Source organism: Seriola lalandi, unplaced genomic scaffold (assembly GCF_002814215.2).
Source record: "Seriola lalandi dorsalis isolate HSWRI2012SDOR001 ecotype SW California unplaced genomic scaffold, Sedor1 jcf7180002054332, whole genome shotgun sequence".
NCBI classification, from domain to species: domain Eukaryota; kingdom Metazoa; phylum Chordata; class Actinopteri; order Carangiformes; family Carangidae; genus Seriola; species Seriola lalandi.
The window spans coordinates 977,728-987,298 of NW_019524885.1; the positions used below are offsets into that span (position 1 = coordinate 977,728).

The 9,571-nt window shown below is 40.2% G+C and overlaps 1 protein-coding gene across 1 annotated transcript in view; it reads right to left on the minus strand.

Annotated features, from left to right (window-relative positions):
* unm_sa34860 (un-named sa34860) overlaps positions 1–9,571 on the minus strand; it is a 68,505-nt gene that overhangs the window by 35,785 nt on the left and 23,149 nt on the right. The gene's annotated exons all lie outside the window — the stretch shown is intronic.

Below are 9,571 nucleotides of genomic sequence, written 5' to 3' on the forward strand. Positions count from 1 at the left end.
TGAAAAGAGAGGAGAGAAATAATGGATACGAGGAGAAGTGAGGACACCAGAGAGTGTAGAACAAAAGAAAGGAGATGTGTTAGGTCTGTGTTTGTCCTCTAAGGGCTCGAAGGTTTGATGCTGTTGTTTTCACCAACTGTTTCTCAACATAGCTGTGGTGAAGCCCATTCTGATTGCAACTGTGATTAAGACCGACATAATTAAAACTTCAGGTAAGCGGACAGGGGGATAAAGAACAGGGATGGAGAAAAATACGGGAGTGTAAAAACAACAACAAAAGGAGATAATATGGGAGAATGGAAGAGAAAAGGAGGAAGAAAGCAAAGTTTACAAGGCGAGATGGGGAGAGAGGATGAAACAAAGGAGGAGAGGGGGGGAAGATTTGTGTGTGTGTGTGTGTGTGTTTCAGACGTCGGGCGGCGGTGGCTCTGATTCACCTTGACGGAACCTTGGCCCGTTGTCATGGAACATTAGGCCTGAAAAATTCTCCCTCTGCCCTGGATCGCTCTGTGTCTCACCTCTGCTTCTCACACACGCACGCACGCACGCACGCACGCACGCACGCACGCACACACACACACGAAAAAAGCCATACATGAATGTGCTTGGCATGTAGGATGCCGCACAATTATGCCACCTAATTATGAGTTGAGGGCTCAAGACAGATGCTTTTGAGGCATTCATGAATCTGGCCTAGTTTTGACTGAGCAGACTAAAACATCTGATGACATAATTCATGCTCAGCAGAGCACAGACACTAATGTACGCCTTTAGGGTTTATTTTATTCAGATGCGACAAGATGGTAGAATTTTTTTTTTTTTTTCCTCCAGTTTCATTTTGTTTGTTCGGTTTTGTTATAAGGGGATAAATGTAGAAATTAGGCTTCATACCTATTTTATCGATGGTTACTAACAAAATCCATGTTTTCTAACGAATTCCCATTGAATTCACTTTACCCGTTGCAGCCTATAACGATGTACTAGTGGCGTATCACACTCTACACGTGGGTTCAGCATTCAGGGCAGTAGGACACACCTGATCCTTTGTCTGCTTCGTACACACAACACATTTCTGGTTGCATACAGATTTATTGCCGTTGTCTGGCGTCTAGCTCTCCTTGACTTCATCTTCCGAACCCCCCACGGCCAAATCGATAAAAATGTGGTGGCAGCTCATTTCACGTATACCGACACACAGGCTCACACGCACAGAGTGAAGTATGGCGGAGACGAGCAGAGAGGCAGGAAGAAGTAGTGGCGAATAAAAACACTGCTTTGGGTATATTAATAACTTCAGATAGTACATTCAGATATGATGCCAGTATAACTATGATATACCTTTATTTATTTATTTGTCTTTTTATTTTTGGTTCTGAGCTCTCACCGCCTGGTGTGCCTGTGCTGCACTCCCCAAAGATCACCCGTCAATCAAACAGTATGGTGTGGGCACAGTGTGGTACTATAATGGCACCTTACTTAGATTTCCTGTTGATCAAGTTTTCAGTTTTTGTGTAGAGACATTTTTTTTTCGGTTTTATTTGTCTGTTGGCCGCAGTCTCTGCCAGCTGTCACTGCTGAGGATAACTGCTCAGCTTTTCTATTTACTCCACACAAACTTGGAACACATATCTGATAATGTTCACTCCAGGATCCAGGAGTTACAAGGCTTTTTGTCAATAAAATAGAAAACATATGAACTTTACTTTGGCATTTGTAATATGCAAAATAAAACTGTATTTATTAGCTGAAAAAAGGTTGCTGTAACCTAGGTGGAAAGACAGACAGCGAGCGAGCCAACAGACATGAACATTTGCATAGACAGACAGGCATTTGCTGAAAATGTGGCGTCAAAGATTAGATGAAGTGTTTTGATTAAATTAAAATAATGCATGGAAATGTCTTCCCCCTTGAAGTTGCAAATGATTATGAGAATGATATAAACATTTGCAATTAAAATGCGCAAATTGGTGTGAACAAAAAAAAAAAAAAAAAAAAAAAAAATCCATTGCATACCACTTTAATGAAAGTCAATTCCAGTTGACTAATAAGCACCAACAGTGTAGATGGTAAGGTATTTATTATCATTAATTCAAGCTCATTTCCATTTAGGATAAATAGATTATCCATGCTCCATGCTCTACATTCATGCTCATCAGGAAAAGTGAACACGCAGAACATGTGGGAATTAACTACATGCATGTATTGTTAGATATGACATGGCAGCATGAGTGCAAATGACTACTTAGTTATATCATGTTGCGTTTTTGACTGTTGTTGCTTAATTATGTGTCTAAGGATATTACCACACGCATGCGAAAGAGGCCATGAAGGTCAGGGCAGCCAGCTGAAGGCTGGAACTGCGATAAAGCGATCAAAATGCCACAGAGAGGAAACAAGAACATGTATGTTCAGTGTGGAATCGTAGAGCAAACCACAACTTGAGGGCAGCCTGTAAATCCAACGATGTGGCTCAAGACAAGAGCAAAAAAACATGCATGTTGACTGAATGTCATTTAAATGCCAACTGGATTATGTACATGGGATTTGGTGTTTGTTGCTTTTATTTAAACTATAAAATCTCTGGTTTATTACCATAGTGACACTTATATTTTTACAAACCTATGCACCCTTACAACATGACCAATGGCCAAGACGAACAATGAACATAAAGCTATTTGAGGAAACTAGATATTTTACAGACAAAACAGCTATATTTAGTGATTTATGATGTTGTATATTAGCCATGCTAGTGGTATGGCTCTACTGAGGGTGAACCCTGGTGGTGATTTGTCTGGTACCTGCAATTGTAATGAAATTCCCCTCAGCCTCACCTCAACCAAGAAGCGAACATGATAACCATTACCTGCTAAACATCAGCATGTTAGCATTTCACTGTCTCACTGTGAGTATGTTAGCATACTGATGTTAGCATTTAGCCAAAAACAGCACAAAGCCTAAGTCCAGCCTCGAGCAAGGCTGTAGACTCTTAGTCTTGTTTAAAGATTAAACAATGAACATAATGTCACATTTTCTTCCCCAAATCACATGGAGCAACTATGGTCAAATATGTGCTCTTAATGGACAATTTTCAATTTCATGCATAATATTCACGTTTCTAGATTTTTGGTAAAATGTGAAGTCTAGCTCTAAGTGTGGTCAGGAGTATGGCCGGTACCCTACACCACAACTTTTAAGTCCACACAGGTGATCGCTCACTTAATGATATACATGCAATTTATTCGGTTATTAATTTTTTACATTTGATTTAAGAATCATTCTTCCTCGTTTGTCTTGTTAGTTGCTCTCCAAAGAAGACAGGCATGTGGATAGATGTGCGGATCAGGTGCTTTAATGGTTTAATTGTCTTGGAGGGGCACACCCACTCATGAATACATCGTTATAACCGATTACACACACATACACAGTCAGACACTCAGACACACACACACACACACTTCCTGTGGTGAGATTAGTTATGGTCATGGCTGGCTGACTGAAATGGCTCATTCCTCATTGTGAATGCAACCTGAATAGACGGCGTTGGTGGTATTAGAATGTGTGTGTGTGTGTGTGTGTGTGTGTGTGTGTGTGTGTGTGTGTTTGTGTGTGTGTGTGTGTGTGTGTGTGTGTTGCCCTTGGGCGAGCTGTCTTTCTGATGCCACGCAGCTCTTAATGCACAGCACAAAGGGTAAAAGGTAATTAATATGCAATACACACTAATGTGCCCATATGCAATTGTGTGTGTGTGTTTGTGTGTGAGGTTAATACGTAATTAATATGCATCACACACTGGCATCCCAGGCAATTAAGGATCCAGCGGTGTCCGCTGATGCTTCTTAACGAGCGTCCTCTTTAATTGGAAACATTTCACTGTAAACATGTTGATTTATATGACTGGCTGTCGTTTGGTGGGATTAAAGGGAGTAAGCGATTAAGGCAGAGGGAGAGATTCATCCTCGTTTGGGGGGGTGGGGAGTTCGGGGACGGTAACCACCACATACTCTGTAACAAGAGAACACTGAAATTTGTTTCTATGGCCATAGACACAGGATCCAAATATTAAAATACATTCCTACTGATATGTAATAAGACTCATAAAACTCAGAGGATCAATAGTCAATTATCACCGTGGGAGATCTCTTACAAAAGAAATGTGATGGAAAACTCAAAATGGAGTAGTTTTACATTGTGTTATTGCCACATTTGTTTCACATTTCCAGCACAATGTACTCAAAGTATCAAATCCACACGTGCACACATTATTATTACCATAGATCCAGAATGTCAAAGAGAACTTCAATATTCAGACAAAGTAAGAAGAAAAAGCCCAGCGGCTCACACTGTTGGTTGCACGTGACATCCACTTATATCTTCATCTTTCCTGTCACTCTTCCAACTGTACACAGATTCAGCAGGATTGACATAAATGTAAACTTTGACAGAAGAAACACAAAAAATGGTGAGGCTGATTTTCAATACTATGCCTGTGTTGTTAACAGATACTATTGTGAACTAATAAACCAGCCGAGGAAACACGGTAAATATCCTGTTCCTGTATTTGTCCCACAGCGAGCTACTGGCCTAAGGAAGATAAACACTCTGTGTGTGTGCGTGTGTGTGTGTGTGTGTGTGTGTGTGTGTGTGCGTGCATGTATTAGGGTTTCATACCTTCAAGTATTATGTTTGCATTACTGTGTTTGTGTGCATGCCTCTTTATGTGTGCATGTGTATGTGCTGATGCATGCTCATATTTGTGTATGCTTGTGTGTGAACACAAACAAAGTCGGATGATAATACCATAATAATATACAATCAAGTGAATGGGGGTTTCCTGTCTGCTGGATGACAGTGGAGGTCATTGTCTAGCACCCATTTATTCTCACAATCAGACCACAAGCAGAAACCAGCAGGTCAAGAAGGTCACAACAGCGGTCCTTCATAAACCAATTTATTGGACCAGTGAAAGTCTAGAGGGGAAAATTCAACATTAGCAATACATCATAAAGATAAATCAAGTGTCAAGTTATGCTGACCATATGTGTTGGGAAATAATTCAACCAAGTGAATAACTATGACACAAGACTACATATTATATTCCTATTCAGCATTTAGTTGACACTCATTTACTTCGGAGTCCCCAGCAATGGAGCAACAATTGTGACCAAAAAATGCAAGCACCCACAAATTAGGTGCGCAAGGGTCAGGATCCGAGTGCTATTACAATACTCCTGACACATGTGATCTCAGCTAAAGGTGCAATAGGAGACATGAAGTGATTGTGCATGAAATTGGTTGTAAATCTAATAGCATTTCTTCTGAGCGATTTAAGTACACGTATGCATGGAAGAACATTCACGTGTCTGTGTGCACATTCATGTACGTTTTCTGATGCACGAGCTGTGACAGTAAAAGTCCGACTTTAAATTACCCAGATACATGCTGATACATTTCTGTATGAACTTAAATCCCATTCCCAAGGGAACATTGTTTTGATTGTTCTTTTTAATCAGTCAGACATTACAAATAATTATCATCAGGTAATTAGTTCATTTATTTAATTAACAGTTGTTTTTCCAGGGCTCATCTGCATTGTATTTCTGAGAGAAATGTATGGATAATCCTGGTGTGTGTGTCCCTGAAGCAAAGTACCTAAATGTCAAAGTTTGACTTTGTAAATGTGTGTGCATCCAAAAATGTATCTTTTTTTTCTAAAATGAAGAAGGTGTCAGTCAGGTCTACAACATATGTATAATGCATATATGCACAGTTTTGTTAATACCAGTATCTGTGGGATTAGAGACAGCAGGGAGATGTGAAAATTCATCTCTGATCTCATGTATTTCTCCACTACCACTTTTTTTTAGTACAACAAAAAAAAAAACATGTCAACAATATGGACCTGTCGTTAAACTGCTATTGTTCTGTAAACTGCATCATATGGGAAAATCATCACCTGACCTACATGCACTAGAAGTGTCCATATCTACCAGCACAACCAGTCATACAAGACACTGCTGACTGGGCCACTGGAGACGACCAGGCTTTCATGGAAAGAAGCTGGCTCTGCTGAATGAAGCATTTTATGAATATTTCACCAACTGCAGGATTGTGTGTGTGTGTGTGTGTGTGTGTGTGTGTGTGTGTGTGTGTGTGTGTGTGTGTGTGTGTGTGTGTGTACATTAGCAGGGGGAAGGGTAAAATGGAGGAAGCACTTCTGGGAAAGTCAGTTTACCCAACAAGCACTCAGGAAGCACTTTAGTTGTCATGACAGCATCACCACGTTGAGATGATGGGGTGATGGAGAGGGGGTGGGGAGAAAGATGGAGAAAGGGAGAGATGCAGGAGGAGGGTACAGAGTGAGAGAGTGTAGAGAAAGAAGCCTGTAGCAGTTTCCAACTGAACAAGATCTAAAAAGATGAATTGTCCGGTCGATTCGTATTTCGGGGGATGATGGAATCAGAAAGGCTTCCTGCCACTTTTCAGCACCAACATCACCGTGATGTTCTGTCTCAGGAGCAATTCAGGGATGCCAAAACATCTATATTTGTAAGGGTAACTGAATACTGTTTAAGTCCAACGGTAAAAATTTAAAAGACACATAATAGTTAAAGGGGTGCAAATATCTTGACGTGTGATGCCATTGGATCTTTTAGGTCCGGTGAGTTGTGAGGAAAATTTTGAGTCTACGGTTTTTGCCGATTTTTGCTGATGTTGTATAGCTAATAATAAATTCAATATATACAGCCAAAAAGATACATGATGTAATCATTATGACATAATGAGAAGAATGGCATGAAAAAAATGCGTCACATCCATGACATACAAAATTATTATCTTTTTTTTTTTTACTGTAAATTCTGTAAAATGTTATGTAGCAAGGTAAAAGAAAAACATTCTTTAATACAATGATGATGCACATTCTGAGTTGGCTATTCTCTAAATTAGCTATTTAGAAAAAGGTTCAGAGAGGATTTAAAAAACGTTTGGTATTAAGAGCAAAAAGATTTTTCAAGCCTGGTTTCTCTTCAACCTTTTTATTTAAAACTTTGTAGAGAAACATTGAACATTAGGATTAGGAACAAGGTTTTCTTCTGGTTTTGAATATATGTTACAGGATGATGTCTTCTGTTTTTAATATTTTACTTGTAACACCGTTTTGTAAATCCCATACGAGTTGGGCCAAATGTTTGTCATGACACGAAAATACAAATGAACTAAACTAAACAAATGAATGAATGAACGAATCCAACCAACAGCAAGGCGTCGGTGCAACTCAGATCCTTATTCTCACATGTTAATCATGGATAATCATGTCGAAGTGGCAGATACCAGCACGATCATGTGTGTATCTCTGTGTTATGCAAGTGACTGTAATACCCTTGTCAGAATACCATCACCCACAAGCCCCGCACTGCAAAGTGTGAGCCTCTCGTTCGCTATCCCATAATTCCCTGGAGGGAGAAGGCAGAAAGCTTCCTCACATTACAACACCAGTGAGTCAGTTTCTGATGGCAGCACCACCAGCGTGACCAGATCGAGTTTGACATATGCTGCAGTGACGTCTGACAGGCAGGCAAACACAGAGGAACATCAGGGGAGCCCTGGCACTGTAACAAAGTATCGTCAAGGGAAATCCAGCTGTACCCATGACACACTTAGACGACGCTCGCTGAATGAAATGCTCTGCGGTTTTATTGTTCTACGAGTAAGCGGCACTTTATCGTCCCAAGCGTTTCTTTTAATTGATAATACCAACAGTCGTCCTCGTTTTCATTTGCACTCATCTCCTGTCATTCTTTTTCCTCTTCTCTGCCGACTCCTACCCTCCCCCCAGCTCCCCCCCTCTTCCTTTGGCTTCGCTGCCCATCTTGTACCTCCAAGTCTTTTTTTCTTTTGTCACGTGAATTCAGTGCAGCTTGAATCCTGCCTGAAAGCTGTCAATCTCATGATTCCATTCAGCCTTTAATTCATCTTCTCAACATGGCATTCAGCTCTTATCCTGTCATTCCAACGTCCAATTTACTCTTCATTTCATTATTCCAGCACTGAATACAGCCCTTATTCCATTATTCCATCATCCCAGTATGTCATTTAGCTCTTTTACTATCATTACAATATTACACTCAGCTCAAATGACATTATTCCAACATTCAAGGGGAACTCCTATTGCACCCAACATCCCATTCGGCCTTTAATATATCATTTCAACGATTCATTTAGTCCTCATTCCATCAAAGAAACATTATTTTATCCCAAAATCCCATCAAAGAAACATTATTTTATCCCAAAATCCCATCATTTAAAACAATCATTTCAACCTTTCTTCCACCAATGCTTCCAATTCCACTCAGCTATTCTGCCGTTAAGTGTGTTTACACGTAGAGGAGTATTCTGGTTGTGATAAAGCTTTTGGAGTGTCCTTTTTGTGTGTTTGCACATGCAAACATTATATACTGGTTCCAAATACCCGGACAAGCGCTCATCCCAGTTATGAGAAACCTGACTATGCTTGAATACACCGTGCAAAAACCTTACTCTCTTACTTCTGATAAATCTGGTGCACGTGCATCCTCGACCAAGACGCTTAGAAGTCAGTAAAATAAAACCAAAGAAAAGAGATAAAATACAAATGAAAAAAATGATTGCCGCACAGTCTTGACAGCCACTTTACAAACTGGGTTCATCCTAATGAGCTATAATAAAAGGTTGCTCCATGCTCCATATAAATGTCATTTCCTCAACATGATCCAAACCAGGAGGAAACTCAAAACTGGGTTTCTAGTCTGTCTGACGCCCCTCTCATCTCTTCCATAAAAAAAAAAAAAAAACCATTCAACTCAAATATTATTCCAGCGCTCCATTCAGCCATTATTCCTACATTCCTTCTTCTTCATTCAGCCTAAGTCACATCTGTGAGGCTGAAGTCAATCTACAACCCCCCACCCGCCTTTCCTCCTCATCTCTCTCTTCATCCATCTGCCCACTTCTATCCTCAGTTATCCTTCTTCCATCGCCATCACCCCAGAAACAACACTCATCCATCTCCATGTCTCTCTGCCCTCCCATCCTGCGGTGTGAAATCTTCAATTTATCTTGTGTCCCCTTGTTTAGCCATCAATTCTCCTCTCTGTGCTCCTCCTATCCTTCCATCTATCTGTTCATCTATCTCCTCTCCTCAGTCTTGCTGGGCTGACAGTGCTGCAGGCGATTACCAATTATCCCAGTTAAAGTTGTGCCTACATCTATACATCTAAAGCAGTCACATACAGAATCTTTAGATGTCATCTGACACAATATTATGCCTGGTATAACAAGACAGGATCACCGCACGTTTTAAATGTAAATATATTTACTTCTTATGCATCTTTCATATGCTGAGCTGACACTTGAAACAAAAGAAAAAAAGAACACATATGACAGTAATATTATTATCTGCAATCCTGTACAGATGTTACTGTACAGTTTTTGTCTTCAGTATTTCCCCAACGTGGAAACCACTCACAGTTCGCTGATGTATTGATGTATTGTGGCTGAATGTTTTCCATAAATAGAGGTATACTTATGAGAGGGA